The following is a 16,587-nucleotide window of genomic DNA, read 5'->3' on the forward strand; positions in this document are numbered from 1 at the left end:
AGTCAGAGGGACTATAAAACCAGCTCTGAGAGGGTCGAAGGAAGGAGTTCGTTGGGAGTTGGGTGGGTGGTTGGAGTGGGAGTGAATTGGGATAGAGTCTGTGGGTAGGTTGAGTTAGTGTAGCGAAATAAGCTGAGTCAGGAACAGTTAGGAGCTAGGAAGACAAGGAAATCTCTGAGAGGTGGTTTAGTGAGTGAGTGAGAGCAGGTAGTGGAAGTTATAGGTCTGGATAGGCACCCCATGATTGTAATGGACCAGTACCGTTTATGAAACCACACGCTTGTTAAACTGCAATAAATAAACAGAAGCTTATGTTCCAATTTAACCCTGCCTGGACTCAGTATTGTACCAGGTAGGGCCAGGGTGGTGGCAGCAAGAAATAAAGTGGTGGCACAGGGATCAACAGACGGTGAAACGTCCGGGGACCCTGTGTGATCACTACAACTAAGGATGGGGTTTTCTGAAAATCTCAATGCCCAGCTTATCTGCATGGATTTCCGCCCCCAATTCCCCATTCACTCCTTAATGAGAAGCAAGGTGTCTTCCCCCCATTTCAGCTAAAGATACAAACAATTGTTGCATTTCATACACATTATTACGGTATCGTACAAATATTATTTGCTCCAGATTTCCTAAAGCAACCAGCACATTAACAGCAGCAACAAAAATGCGTGAGCAGCTGAGTGTTTGATCCAGTTGGAACTGTCAAATTCTGTGTATGAATCTATTTAAAACTGATGCCTGCCTCATCCCTAATGACAGCTGACTTACTTTGCCCCGTGGGATCCTTATGAAGCCAGAAAATTTGAACACAAATGTCTCTTGTTCCACAGTGTTCAGGAAATTAGCTAAGCCACATGTCCCAAACACCTACTTATTGGGGTCAGGGAAAGCTTGGGGGAGGGAATTCAACTTGTGGAAGGAGGTGTTTTCCTGCCTGTCTTCCCCGTTCTTCCGTGTCTCTTGCCTCCCAAAAAACTTTCCCCAGAGAGTTGGGACCTTCTGTGTGTGGCATGAGGGACTGCAGCTTGTTGAAGGAATCGGTGGAAACTTAGAGATGCCCCTCACCTTCAGATCCAGTCTGCGTGGTGAAGATGTGTGTGCTATACCCTATCCATTTTGTTAAATTTCCCCCATCGTGGAGTATGGATGGTCACCCAATTTTCTTTTCTGATTTTCCTTTCAAATTCCAAGACTCTCTTTCCCTCCAGAGTTTGAGCTGACAAGGCCCAGAGGTACAACTCATTAACATTTCAAAAACTTGTTCTCCACAGCCTTCCTTTGATGTTTGCGGCGTCTTGAGAAAGGAGTCTTTATGCCTATCCTGACATCCTTTGGCCTCTCCCGAGTTGGAATGGAAGTCCTTAGAAAACTGTTAGTAGATTCATGTGTGTGTGGAGACAACTTGCAGCTCAGGGAATGAGGTTTGTGGACAAGCCTGAAGGTCCTGTATATCCCAACAATTTTATTTGTAGAGCTTAACTACTGAAAGTTTGATCTGGCAAGTCATGTCCTGGTTTGCAACCCTAGGTGAATAGGGGTTCTCCCCTGTACCTTTCCTTGACTTTAATGTAATTAGAATTTGTTAAGTCCTGATAAATACAATTGAAAACAGGCTCAAGGGTTTGTGTTCCTGGGTGAATAAACATTATAAGCAGAAGAGGGAAATATAATTGCTCATTATAACATACTGCCTTAGATCCCACCAACTCTCCACGGTGTGGGTTGCCACCGCCCGGGGCAGTGCAGAGCAGGGTTGAGTAGAAGGAGGGAAAGGGCTGGGGTACACATGGACATTCAACTGCCTAATGGTGTCTGTGTCACCCAGGAGACCACAGCCACAGAGATCAGAAAAGAAAAGTCATTCCGTTGTCTGTAGAGGTCACTTCGTGGTTCACACGAAATGAAAGTGCACAGCTGTATGGAGGCAACACCGGGTGTTGACATTTTGTACCCCTAACAACTGTTAGAATTCCTGCTCCATTATTGCAGTCATGGGATTGTTGTCTTTCACATGATTTGACTCCCCAGAGTGGGAAGTGACAGAGACAGGATGTTTGTGTTACTGTGTTCCGTGAAGTGGAACTATTGTCCTTTGTTTTTTTTTCTCTTTGCTGTCTGATGCTAGAGAGAGACAGGGAGCCATGTTGCAGTGCTCCATGTGTGTTTATATGTAAATAAAGTAGATTAGCCAAAATGCTGAGTTGCTGAGGTCTGTTACGCAAAGCTGCGAAGACTCTTCGGATCCCTAAGTGTGCTGATGTCTCTTGGCATCGGTCGCTTTGATGTTCGGGCAGAAGAAAGCTTTTGAAGCTCCCGAACGATCGGCCAGGAGGGAGAGAACATGCCAGTTGGGCATGTGTCTCTGCCAGGGTCCTACTTGCGTGTAGGCTGTGCTCCTGACAACAACTACCCCTCTAGCTCCTCCCAGCTACATCACTGGCTTTCCACAAATGAAAGGGCTCCTTCCTTTTGTGGAAGGAATTGGGATCTGGTGGAGGCTTCTGCTGGTAGTATACAAGGAACATTTTTTCACTGATCCTCCTTCACCCAGCACAGCCTCTTTTGCTGCCCCAGAGAGTTACCCAACCCTCTGGAACAGATTTTCGAGTAGTAAAAGGGCTGCAGGGGGAAGAGGAGATTCATTAAAATGACTCCCCATTTCAGTGGCAGCAGCATACCAGTAAGTCAAGTTCCATTCATAGGATGCTCCCACCAGCAGAACCTTAATTAGGATCTGAACTTACGTTTTCTGGGTGAGCAATACAGCTAGAATTCAGTACATCAAGGCCAAACTAGATGTGGTACAGAATAGCTATGATAAGATTCTCCTGCTTTTCCATTTACTAATTAGAAAGCCCAAGCAGGGAATTTTGGGTGGTGGATGGGGGGAGGATTCAGTTCTGCTCAAATTTTAATGCAAACCTACCCTGTTTGAGCTTCCTGAAATGATACATGAAACGAAACACAGACATCCTTCAAGGGTGTATAATATATATATTAGTGAACAAATAATACAAAAACACGTTATATGATGGAGGAAATGCTTATCAAATTTTGCACATTAGGAATTTTCATGAGGACTTATTTTTCTTTCTTATTTTTAAAGGCAAACTGATGCGGAGCTGATTTTGTGGGTGGCATTCAATTGAATTAAATTGTGCAAGCAAAACAATGCCTGCATGTGCAACAGGACATCCCCCCTTCCCCCTGTGCAACATCCCTCCCCCGAAAAAAATATGTCCTAGGTATCCTCCCAACCCTCTGGAGCAGGGACAGTGTGGGGTGTACACAAGGGGAGGAGACAGGGCGGGGAAGTCCCATTGCACAAAGGGAAGTCGTTCTACTTGGGCAATTATTTAGCTGAATGCTATGCTGCCCTAAGTTTGGAAAAATGAGAAAGACCTAACTTGACAGGTTCATCCAACCCTCGACTGCTTTGAAGCTTGGAACAGTGACACTCTGGGGGAGGGAGGTCAACCCTTTCTTCTAGAAATTTTCTAGAAACTTCTCTTTTCCAGAAACTTTTCCAGAAACTGCTCGAGGGGTCAGGGTAGAGTGGGGGTTTGGTACAGGTGTCGTACATGACAACACTGTTAATAGAAGGCACAGGGAGTGATTAACAGATGTTTCAGGGAGAGAGCAAGATGATAAGGTCCAGCTCTCTCTCTGAATGGATCCCTTCCCCAGTCTTCAAAGCAGCCCCTAGGGCTACTAATTACAAAATGAAAGGGAGCTGGTGGCGCTGTGGTCTAAACCACTGAGCCTCTTGGGCTTGCCGATCAGAAGGTCAGCGGTTCAAATCTCTGCGACGGAGTGAGCTCCCATTGCTCTGTCCCAGCTCCTGCCAACCTAGCAGTTCAAAAGCACAGCAGTGCAAATAGATAGGTAGGTACCACTGTGGCAGGGAGGTAAATGTCGTTTCCGTGCACTCTGGTTTCCATCACAGTGTCCCGTTGTGCCAGAAGCAGTTTAGTCATGCTGGCCACATGACCCGGAAAGCTGTCTGTGGACAAACACCAGCTCCCTTGGCCTGAAAGTGAGATGAGCGCCACAACCCCATAGTCGCATTTGACTGGACTCAACCGTCCAGGAGTCCTTTACCTACTAAATGGAAAAACCTGAATTAGATCCTAATCTCAGAACTCCCACATCCCACCTTGTTTAGCCCTCAGCAAAGCAAGTATTTTAAAAGGACTGAATATGCTTGTTTTTTTTACGATAGCTTGCCCTCATTGGATTATTGTGTTGAGTAATAAGAGGGTGATTTGTCCACTGTTGAGTACTGAGGCGATGATTGCCTCCAAAGTCATTTGCATGAATGTGATGCTTCACTAACCAGTTGTCACTTTGTAGACAAAGTACATCGCAAAGGGCAGCCACTGACTGTCTCTGAAAATGTGCAGGCTTCATTTGCATTGTGAAACCAACTCCACAGATGGCTTAAAAAAAAAACATTCATGGAGGACGGGCCTATCAATTGATATTGGTTATGACCAGTGCTTTTTTCAGGGGGTACTCAAGGGTACTCAGTAACCAGCACCCCTTTTTTTGGTTAAAAAGTGTGACACTGAAACAACTTCATCGTGAGTACTAGCACCTATTTTTCTAGGGAAAAAGCACTGGTTATGACAGCTAAAATATATAACACTGATATACAGAAGCAGTATACTTCTAAAGGCTATTTTTTGGGGGTGGGACAACAGGAATGGCTGTCATATGCTCTACTTGAGAAGTGGACTAACTAGATCATGAGTGGGTGACCTTTCGTATGTGGGGCTGGGGCAACCCAGCTAGTTGGGTGGGAAATAATAATAATAATATTAATAATAATGATGATGATGATGATGATGTCAAGGGCCCCCTGGAGGCTAATCTTTCAAGGGGTGCATGCCAGAAGTGAGCAGGGCTGGAGCAAAAAATGGTTGCGAACAGCTCTCTCTCTCTCTCTCTCTCTCTCTCTCTCTCTCTCTCTCTCTGGACTCATCTACACTCATGGTTTTTAACGCTAAAAATGACATTATTTTAAAACGTTAATAATGCATTATTAAAATGTGACACCAGAGGTTGCTGCAGAGTTATCCCCGTCAAATAAGTAGGTAGACCTTGTAGAAAAGGAAGCAGAGAAACCAAATGCCTTTATGTTTTCGAATGATATCAAAAATATCATTCTAAGAACGTTTAAAGAGTGAATATAGATCCAGCCTCTCTCTCTCCCTCCCTCTCCTCTCCTTACCCTGGATTTCCTTCCTACTTGCCACCCACGTGATATTACACCAAGAACTGTGTGGTGTTAGGTCTTAGGAACTGCAGACTGCCTCACCCCTGAGCTCCATGGACCTTAATTTTGATCCAGCAAGGCAGTTCTCCCTTTGTGAATGCATGTCTATAATTATGCAAGGAGGGGAGGAGGATGGTCTCTCCTAGCTTTTAATCAATGAATCCCTGACACTTAATTATTAAGGGCTGATTCCATCAATAGCTCAGGAGAGGCAGAAGATCAGCACCACAAATTAGAATATGTGTGAAAATGAATATCATATCTTAGATGCAGGCATCGCTAATTAATGGAAGATAATGTAGATTGGTCTGCTTCTGTGAAGTGGGCATTTACAGGGCATGTGTGCCTCTGAATACCACTTGCTGTGGGAACACAAGTAAGGGAGTGCTATTGTGCCCATGTCTCGTTTTGGGATTTCCTAGAGGTCTCCGATTGGCTACTGCAAGAAGTTAGAAGACAATGCTAGACAAGATTGATAGGCCTTGGGACTGAGGCAGCACAGCTCTTCTTAGTCTTCTGGATGTCTATTCAAAAGCAAGTCCCATTGAGTTCAAAATGGGTACCTCCCATTGAGGTACAAAATGGCAGCCTTATTCCTCTTGCAGAACTGCCCCTATCTAGTTTCAGTGGGAGACATGAAAATGTTGTGCAGTAGAAGGTCTTCTGATGGAAATAATATAATGTACAGCAGCCATGTACAACGCATCAATCACGAGCCCCAGGTCGACCGCCGGGTTGTTTCCGGTCAATCGCAGGACCTTTCTCTGCAACCTCAGATGCAGTAGCCACTACCACCAGTCTCCACTGCAATGCAACCCTGAGCAGCGCACGGGCGTAGGGAGACGGAGGGAGGTGCAAGGGAGCTGGGGAGAGGTCTGCGTGATGCTGCTGGAAGAGGGGAGGCGATGCTTAGCATTGCTTTTCCGATGGGGATCAGGATCAGGAACAGCTGAATGGCCCCCTTTGATGGGGAGGGAGGGAGGGCAGGCACTATGGGGATCCACATCAGCTGTGCAGCTCCCTTTGACAGAGGAGAGGGTGGGCAGGGAATGAGAATCACGGAGCGAGGAAGGACGCAACTTGGAAGGGAAAGAGTTAACAGAGAGAGAGAGAGAGAGAGAGAGAGAGAGAGAGCGAAAAGCTGGCTCCTCACATCTGTGCAAACTAATATAAAAATATAGTTTGACTTTTCTCACTTGTTTAGTTACTTCTCAATCTAGTAAGTATTTGGATCTGTCATAACGATATCCAAACATAACTACTGTATCTGTGAAATGAAGGTTTGTTTGTTTGTTTGTTTGTTTGTTTGTTTGTTTGTTTGTTTCATAAACTTTAATGACTTCGGAGGGTGCTAGATCACTGCCAGTTTTTGATACTTGTTGGTAGATCACAGGCAAACTTGAGGTTGGACATGCCTGATGTACGGGAACATAATTCCCTCCCCTCCTAGGTTAAAGTTTGCATACTGCATCTAAAAAGCTATGGCCATGGAGGGGGGGGGGGGAGAGAATTACCTTTAAAGCCAAACTCCTACTGCAAGGCGAACTGATGGAGCAAGGCTAATCAATAGCATGATCAATAGTTTAAGAAACACTTTACAAATAAGTTACATGCTTTCTGATTTCTGAGGACACAGTGGTGAGAAATCCTGTAGCTTTTCATAAATTACTTATTTCAGAGTTCATAACAGAGTAGTTATAAGAGTAGCTGTAAACTGTTCTCGAAATCAAAATTTTGATAATGCCCTGGGAGCTAGCATCGCCCAATCAATCCTGATTAGCAATACAGGCAACTCCCCATTTGTGCGCAATCAACACATGCGCAGCCACTGACGCACATGCCGCTTTTGGCACTGCAAGGGGTGGGGCAGAATGGGGTGGAGCAGGCTTATGCGCATCCCACAGATATGCGCAGTGCCTTCGAATGTAGCCCCCTGAGTAAATATGGAGTTGCCTGTTAGATTACAGAGACACGTTGTTGTTGTTGTTGTTTAGTTGTTTAGCCGTGTCCGCCTCTTCGTGACCCCATGGACCAGAGCACGCCAGGCACTCCTGTCTTCCACTGCCTCCCGCAGTTTGGTCAAACTCATGTTGGTAGCTTCGAGAAAACCGTCCAACCATCTCATCCTCTGTCGTCCCCTTCTCCTTGTGCCCTCCATCTTTCCCAACATCAGGGTCTTTTCCAGGGAGTCTTCTCTTCTCATGAGGTGGCCAAAGTATTGGAGTCTCAGCTTCAGGATCTGTCCTTCCAGTGAGCACTCAGGGCTGATTTCCTTAAGAATGGATAGGTTTGATCTTCTTGCAGTCCATGGGACTCTCAAGAGTCTCCTCCAGCACCATAATTCAAAAGCATCGATTCTTCGGCAATCAGCCTTTTTTATGGTCCATCTTTCACTTCCATACATCACTACTGGGGAAACCATAGCTTTAACTATACAGACCTTTGTTGGCAAGGTGATGTCTCTGCTTTTTAAGATGCTGTCTAGGTTTGTCATTGCTTTTCTCCCAAGAAGCAGGCGTCTTTTAATTTCATGGCTGCTGTCACCATCTGCAGTGATCATGGAGCCCAAGAAAGTAAAATCTCTCTCTGCCGCCATTTCTTCCCTTTCTATTTGCCAGGAGGTGATGGGCCCAGTGGCCATGATCTTCGTTTTTTTGATGTTGAGCTTCAGACCATAAAAGACACATTAGTCTGCTATAAATTTAGCATAATCCAGTAGGTTGAATGCAGACTATATCTGTTGAATGTTGGTTACATTTCTACATGGGTTAAATATTCACATCTCTAAGTGGTGCACGTAAAGACAATCCACATAAATTTACATCTATAGGACATGATAGTCATGGTTTAACTGCAGTTCTGTTTCAGTAGGAACTAAGGTCAGGCTCCAAGGCTGTAGAAGCAGCTACAAAGGACAGGTGTTGGATGTGAATGGAAATAACCAGCAGGTTCAGAAAATCTCACATTACTACGTATCTCTTTTTTGCAGGGATGGGGCACCTGTGGCCCTGTAGCTGTGTGTGGACTCCAACTCCCATCAGCCCCAGCCAGCCCAGATAATGCATGATGGGAGTTGTAGTCCAACATCAACCAGAGGGCCACAGGTTGTCCCTGCCCTGCTTGATTGCATTCCCCAGCTGGGGGTTGTACAGTACTTAGAAATGTGGAAGCGAGTGTCCCCATATAAGAACTTTAGAATGCTTCAAATAACTCTCAGAACTGATGAAGGTATAATGAAGTCAAACAAGATTTAATAAGGATAAAGTTTATTGAAAAATAGAGGCAAGTAATTAAGACAACAAAGAACACCCATATCAAGGAAGTCGGAAGTTGATGGAATATTTTTGCAAATTTGTGATGTACTGTATTGTTCTATTGTTTGTACTTCGTTTTGTTTTCTTTTTTCAAGCTTTTGTTGTGTGTGTAAGTGTTGATTTTAATCATATATATATATATATATATATGCAGGTTTTGGTGTCCTCGGGTGTCTTCCCGTGTAAAAGTTGGGGTGTCTAGGCGACGTTTCGACGAGGTCTCACTCGTCATCTTCAGGCTGGTGCTTTCGGCTTCTTGTTACTGGAACAGAGCGGGATCTCAATGTTTGAGTTCCTATAAATACTGTAGAGGGGGTGTGGTGTCTAGCCTCCAATGTTCTGGGCAGAGAGGAAGTTCCCAGGCTAGTGTGCCTTTTCTTCTTTTGTTCCTTAATTACTTGAGAGATACCTTGAGTGATTTCTTGAGTGATATCCTGAGTACCACTTAGGTGGGTCATTAGGTGTGGATTAGTTGCTAAAGTCTTTGTGTCTTGACCTCTTGAACTTTGTGAAGAGTTTTCCTGAGAAGATGGCTGTATTGCACTTAGTTGTGCTTTGGCTTGGCTTCGTGTATAGGGGCGAGCTGTGGTTTTGTGGCTTGTGTCAGCCAGATCTGTGTAGGGATTGCAGGGGGGTGCGGCATCCGGAGGTGCCACCATGGATTGGCTACTGGATGGTGTCAGTAATTCATCTGTGGAGAGGGTCTGGGTTTGGGTCTGGACCCAAACCCAGACCCTCTCCACAGATGAATTACTGACACCATCCAGTAGCCAATCCATGGTGGCACCTCCGGATGCCGCACCCCCCTGCAATCCCTACACAGATCTGGCTGACACAAGCCACAAAACCACAGCTCGCCCCTATACACGAAGCCAAGCCAAAGCACAACTAAGTGCAATACAGCCATCTTCTCAGGAAAACTCTTCACAAAGTTCAAGAGGTCAAGACACAAAGACTTTAGCAACTAATCCACACCTAATGACCCACCTAAGTGGTACTCAGGATATCACTCAAGAAATCACTCAAGGTATCTCTCAAGTAATTAAGGAACAAAAGAAGAAAAGGCACACTAGCCTGGGAACTTCCTCTCTGCCCAGAACATTGGAGGCTAGACACCACACCCCCTCTACAGTATTTATAGGAACTCAAACATTGAGATCCCGCTCTGTTCCAGTAACAAGAAGCCGAAAGCACCAGCCTGAAGATGACGAGTGAGACCTCGTCGAAACGTCGCCTAGACACCCCAACTTTTACACGGGAAGACACCCGAGGACACCAAAACCTGCATTCCTGTACCCGTGAAAATCTACGAAAACATATATATATATATATATATATATATATATGCAGGGGAATCACGCGAAGGTAATCTAGCTCAGCTGTCAGCTCTTCTCCCCTTTGCAGAGCAGCATGCTGTATAGGGCTTAGGCAGGGCCAGATTTAGGTTTGATGTGGCCCTAAGCTACTGAAGGTAATGGGGCCCTTCATATGTCCAGCTGTCCTTTGTCAACAACAAACTGTCGTTGGTTTTTTGTGTTGAACATATGCTACATGGTAATTTATGGACCTAATAGGTATCTAAAGCCATTTCTATTCTCATCCTGAAGCAAAGTTCTTAACCTGAAGCACTATTTCTGGGTTAGCGGAGTCTGTAACCTGAAGCGTATGTCACCTGAAGCATATGTAACTTGAGGTACCACTGTACGTAAATCTGGCACTGGTTAGGCCGTGCTTCTCTGCCGCCACTTTCTTAGCCAGATCTGGGAAATGAATCACAGAATTGTAGAGGTGGAAGGGACCCCAAAGGATTTCCAAAGGATGAACCCCCTGTGATGCAGGAATATGAATATGTAGGCACTGTGTACACACTCTATTATTTAAAAAGTGACTTAGTCTCTTTTCTTCTGGAGGCTGTGGAAGGTCAGCGTGATATTGTTGTTCAATAAGTTTTATTTATGAATAATATTAAATATGGAGAGAAAAGAATATTTAACCTCAAAGCCTTGGCAGCTTCTATACATCAGCATTTTAGGCCTCAGCCCAGCAAACAGCCTACTGAACAGCCTCCCTTGCTTCTTTAGATGCCTCTAATCTTCTCATCGGAGGAAAAAGAAGAGAAAGTTGGATGTTAAGAACCCACAGGCCTAATGGGATGGCATATTTGCTTGCTTGCCTCAGTCTGAATGGAAAGGTGAGTAATATATTTTATTTATGTTTACTTATGTGGCGCTGTGGGTTAAACCACAGAGCCTAGGACTTGGTGATCAGAAGGTTGGCGGTTTGAATCCCCATGACGGGGTGAGCTCCCGTTGCTCGGTTCCTGCTCTTGCCAACTTAGCAGTTTGAAAGCACGTCAAAGTGCAAGTAGATAAATAGGTACCACTCCGGCGGGGAGGTAAACAACATTTTCATGCGCTGCTCTGGTTCGCCAGAAGCGCCTTAGTCATGCTGGCCACATGACCCGGAAGCTGTACGCCGGCTCCCTCGGCCAATAAAAGTGAGATGAGTACCGCAACCCCAGAGTCGGCCACGACTGGACCTAATGGTCAGAGGTCTCTTTACTTTTTATTATATTTATTAGATGCCTTTTTGGGTAAAAGAGAGAGAAAAACTTGAAAACATTAAAAACAAGGATAAAACAACTTAAAACTCACAAGAAATATGAGAAGAACAGATCCAACTCCACCCCAGAAAAAGATAAACAGAAAATTAAGATACAAAGGCCTGGATAAATAAGGATGATTTTGCCTAGTCCCTAAAATCAGATAGTGATGGCACCAGGCATGTGCTCATGGAAGGGCATTCCATAAACAGGGAGTCTCCACCAAGAAGGCCTGTTCTCATGTTGCCACACACCGTATCAGAGGGGGACATGGGGAAGGGCTTCATAACAAGAACGCAAGGACTATTCATGTGGGTAGAGGCAGTTCTTCAAGTACTGGTAGTCTGAGCCGAATAAGGCTTTATAGGTCAAAATCAGCACTTTGAATTGGGCCCAGGAACTAGTTGATAGCGGTGCAGTTGAGCCAGGATTGGTGCTATGTGTTCGGATAGTGTTCCATGGTGAGCAACCTCCCTGCTGAATTCTGCACCGGCTGCCATTTCCAAACAGTCTCCAAAGGCAGCCCCACATATAACATACAGTCATACCTCATGTTACGTTTGCTTCATGTTACGTTTTTTCAGGTTGCGTCCCGCGGCGACCCGCAAGTACCGGAAAGGGTTACTTCCGGGTTTAGCCGCTCACATGCTTCGTGCATGTGCACAAGTGCCAAATCGTGCCACGCACTTGCGCAAATACAGCACTTAAGGTTGCGGGCTTTTCACGTTGCGAATGGGCCTCCAGAATGGATCCTGTTCGCAACCAGAGGTACCACTGTATTGCAGTAATCTAACCTAGAGCTTACCAGAGCTTAGACAACAGAATTTAGGCTATCCATGTCCAGATAGGGGTGCAGCTGGGGCTACCAGCAAAAGCTGATGGAAGGCACTCTGCACTGCCAAAGCCATGTGAGCCTCAAGCAAAAGTACTGGAGCAACAAGTACCCCCAAGCTATGCACCTGATGCTTCAGTGTTCTCTGTATTAAGCTTCAATGAATTGTCTCTCACCCAGTCTGTTACCAAGGCTATCTATCTACATCTATCTATCTATCTATCTATCTATCTATCTATCTATCTATCATCTATCCACACACACACACACACACACACACACACACACACATACACACACACCTATATGCAAGACCATACTTTGGTGCCTTGGTCCATACATGTTGCCATGGAAACTGCAAAGTTCTAGGTAACAGTTGATGTAACTCCTAATCCCTTTTGATGGCGGTGACTGTACAAGTCCCACACTAAGCAGAGACAGCTGCACATATCTATAGAAACCACAGGGTGCCAGAGAAGAGTGCTAGCCAGGCCTCTCATCTTTTGTGATGGCAAGGAGGCAGTGTTAATGTACATCGTGCACCTAGCAGCGATGGCTCCATGTTTCCATGGAGACCGGAGGATTCTGTTTGCCTTTGAACAGGCCCGGATCTTTGTTCCTGGGAGGGAATTCTACAGGCTGCCAAGTCATATTGGCAATTGGAACAGAAGCCCTCCCAGGCGACGCCTGTGGGCTGCAACAATTTACTTGCACATGTTTAAGTATTCAGAACCCACCCACGGAAGTGGCAGCTCACTCCCCTTCACCTGAGCCATCAGCAAGCCAAAAATCACTGGTGTTAACACATCAATCCACGGCTTGCTGCTTCCCCAGGAATATGTTTAGTACATCCTGTTCAATGTCACTCATGCATAGATTGCATCTGTTCAGCCAATTTTCTCTTGTAAGCAACTGCAAAGTCTCCTCCGTCAGGTGTTATCAAAGTTCCCTGGGTGGGTAGCCTGCTGATTAAACACATTGGCACCTGTAAGCTGGTATAAAGGTCAGGTGATTTTATGCCAACGTGATGAGCTGAAGGAACAGACACTCCCATAAATAAGAGTGTTTACTGTTACCACTGTAGCTGCAGGTTCGGTTTGCCTTCCGATACTCGCTGTCAGCGCCATTACTGCTGTTCCTTCTGGTTTCAGGTAGTTGGGAATCTGTCCTGCTCAGCTAGCTTTTAGTTAAACTAATCCCTGGCCTCTGCTTGGGTCTCCTGGCGCTGCTTGCACAAGGAAACTGGAAGGTGCTTCAGGCAGGAGAGTCAATCATTCATTCTTAGAGATTCTTAGGGCACCATCAAGAAACTCCCATTCTTTTTCAAGCCTTTTATGAAGGCTACCTGGGCCGTGTTCAGAAAGTGGTGGATGAGTGTTCAGACCCCTGGGCTCTCACTTGTGGGGTGCCTCAGGGTTCTGTCCTCTCCCCCATGCTTTTCAACATTTACATGCAGCTGCTGGGAGAGATCATCAGGAGGTTTGGGCTGGGTGTTCATCCGTATGTGGATGATACCCAGCTCTACCTCTCTTTTAAATGAGAACAAGTGAAGGCGGTGAAGGTCCTGTGTGAGTGTCTGGAGGCGGTTGGAGGATGGATGGCGGCTAACAGATTGAGGTTGAATCCTGACAAGACAGAAGTACTGTTTTGGGGGGACAGGAGGCGGGCAGGTGTGGAGGATTCCCTGGTCGTGAATGGGGTAACTGTGCCCCTGAAGGACCAGGTGCGCAGCCTGGGAGTCATTTTGGACTCACAGCTGTCCATGGAGGCACAGGTCAAATCTGTGTCCAGGGCAGCTGTTTACCAGCTCCATCTGGTACGTAGGCTGAGACCCTATCTGCCTGCAGACTGTCTCGCCAGAGTGGTGCATGCTCTGGTTATCTCCCGCTTGGACTACTGCAATGCACTCTATGTGGGGCAAGCTTTGAAAGTGACTCAGAAACTACAACTAATCCAGAATGCGGCAGCTAGACTGGTGACTGGGGGTGGCCGCCGAGACCATATAACACCGGTCTTGAAAGACCTACATTGGCTCCCAGTACATTTCCGAGCACAATTCAAAGTGTTGGTGCTGACCTTTAAAGCCCTAAACGGCCTCGGTCCAGTATACCTGAAGGAGCGTCTCCACCCCCATCGTTCTGCCCGGATGCTGAGGTCCAGTGCCAAAGACCTTCTGGCGGTTCCCTCATTGCGAGAAGCAAAGCTACAGGGAACCAGGCAGAGGGCCTTCTCGGTAGTGGCGCCCGCCCTGTGGAACGCCCTTCCAGCAGATGTCAAAGCGATAAACAACTACCTGACATTCAGAAGACATCTTAAGGCAGCCCTGTTCAGGGAAGTTTTTAACGTGTGATATTTTACTGTATTTTTGGTTTCTATGGAAGCCACCCAGAGTGGCTGGGGAGGCCCAGCCAGATGGGCGGGGTATAAATGATAAATTATTATTATATTATTATTATTACTGCCCTCTCACACAGGATGAAAGAGTGCTCTTTCACCATGAACTCCTCAAACACTGGTGCTAATATTGCAGTCCTGTACTCAGGTACCTGGCGTAGGAATGGGGGAGACGTTTTGGTTCATTTTAATGGGAACCCGTTTAATTTGTTCTTCCCAAAAGAACCTTTCAAAATTTGTTAGCCTTGAAATTCGTTCTTCTCTGAATTTTGCAATAGAGGTCTCTGTCTAAATAATGTGTATAAAAATATGTATATTGGGGTAAAGAGTCATCTGTCTGTCTGTCTCTCTATCTATCTATCTATCTATCTATCTATCTATCTATCTATCTATCATCTATCTATCTATCTATCTATCATCTATCATCTATCTATCTATCTATCTATCTATCATCTATCTATATCTATCTATCTATCTATCTATCTATCTATCTATCTATCTATATCTATCTATCTATCTATCTATCTATCTATCTATCTATCTATCTATCTATCTATCATCTCTATCTATCTATCTATCTATCTATCTATCTATCTATCTATATCTATCTATCTATCTATCTATCTATCTATCATCTATCTCTCATCTATCTATATCTATCTATCTATCTATCATCTATCTATCTATCATCTATCTATCTCTGGGGCGAGACCACACAAAATGCATTATATTTGGGGAAATGCCTTGCAAAAGTGAGTATATGAAGCAAAATTTCATCTTAAAATGCGTATATTAAGAGCACTAAAATGCTGGTGAATTTTCATGATTACAATTTTTTAAAATTGTAAACTGATGCAGAAATGGGGGAGAACTAAACTTAAGACTGGACCTTTGTTTTCTATACAAAATAGTTGTTTCTATAGTCAAAGGAGTATTTACTCAACAGGAATTTTTGGCATCCCCGTTATCTGTAGTTAACTGTGCACTTGAACAGATGGATAACCTAGTTTTATATAAACTACAGTCGTATCTTAGTTCTTGAACGGAATCCATTCCGGAATTCCGTTCAACTTCTGAAAATGTTCGGAAACCAAGACGTGGCTTCCGATTGGCTGCAGGAAGCTCCATTGAATGTTCAGCTTCCGAAAAAAGGTTCACAAACTAGAACACTTCTGGGTTTGCGGTGTTCGGGAGCCAAAACTTTCATGTCACAAGGCGTTCAAGAACAAAGGTATGCCTGTACTTCCATTTGGTAATGCGTGCCTTGGTACTGCCATTGTTCTCTGCATGCGGCTGCCCTAGAAGGTGGTTCAGAAATGTCAGAGCCTAGTTGGAGAGGCCACTTTATTCTTTCGTGATTATATTCCAATATATCCGTTGCCTCTTTGTTTCCAGGCCTATCTGAAGAAACTGCTTTTGATCTTCAGAACATAGACTCTGCCTCCTTCAAAGAACACCACCTCCCATAAAACCCTTCTTTGGTTTCTTAGAACTGCAAGAGAAATATAGGCCTCCTGAGATCCAGGTTGGTAAACTGGGCCTTCTCCTTGGTGGTGCTGAAGGCAGCCCTGTATCAGAAAGATATAAATGTTTGAAATATTATTATGTTTTTATATTCTGTGGGAAGCTGCCCAGAGTAGCTGGGGAAGCCCAGCCAGAAGGGCAGGGTGGTACAACAACAACAACAATGGACACCCTTCTTCTGAGAGTTTGTTGAAGAAAGGCAAACCCCTTTCCTCTGAGTGCTTTGAACAATATAAAAAATGGTTTACAATTTAAAGCATGCTGCTGTTCGATTTCATGTTTTTTAAAGGGGTTCTATTGTTTGATTGCGGGACGCGGGTGGCGCTGTGGGTAAAAGCCTCAGCACCTAGGGCTTGCCGATCGAAAGGTCGGCGGTTCGAATCCCTGCGGCGGGGTGCGCTCCCGTTGCTCGGTCCTAGCGCCTGCCAACCTAGCGGTTCGAAAGCACCTCCGGATGCAAGTAGATAAATAGGGACCGCTTTCTAGCGGGAAGGTAAACGGCGTTTCCGTGTGCAGCTCTGGCTCGCCAGAGCAGCGATGTCACGCTGGCCACGTGACCCGGAAGTGTCTTCGGACAGCGCTGGCCCCTGGCCTCTTGAGTGAGATGGGCGCACAACCCCAGAGTCTGGCAAGACTGGCC

General features: G+C 45.4%; 1 long non-coding RNA gene across 1 annotated transcript; it reads left to right on the forward strand.

Moving 5' to 3' along the window:
- The first annotated feature begins 4,462 nt into the window (after nt 1-4,462).
- On the forward strand, nt 4,463-15,948 carry LOC310835346. The gene is made up of 3 exons (XR_014559579.1): nt 4,463-4,586; nt 10,677-10,786; nt 15,819-15,948. It is a non-coding gene; the product is annotated as an uncharacterized lncRNA (long non-coding RNA).
- The last annotated feature ends 639 nt before the right edge of the window (nt 15,949-16,587 follow it).

Source organism: Podarcis gaigeae, assembly GCF_964106915.1.
Source record: "Podarcis gaigeae genome assembly, chromosome: 17".
NCBI lineage: Eukaryota > Metazoa > Chordata > Lepidosauria > Squamata > Lacertidae > Podarcis > Podarcis gaigeae.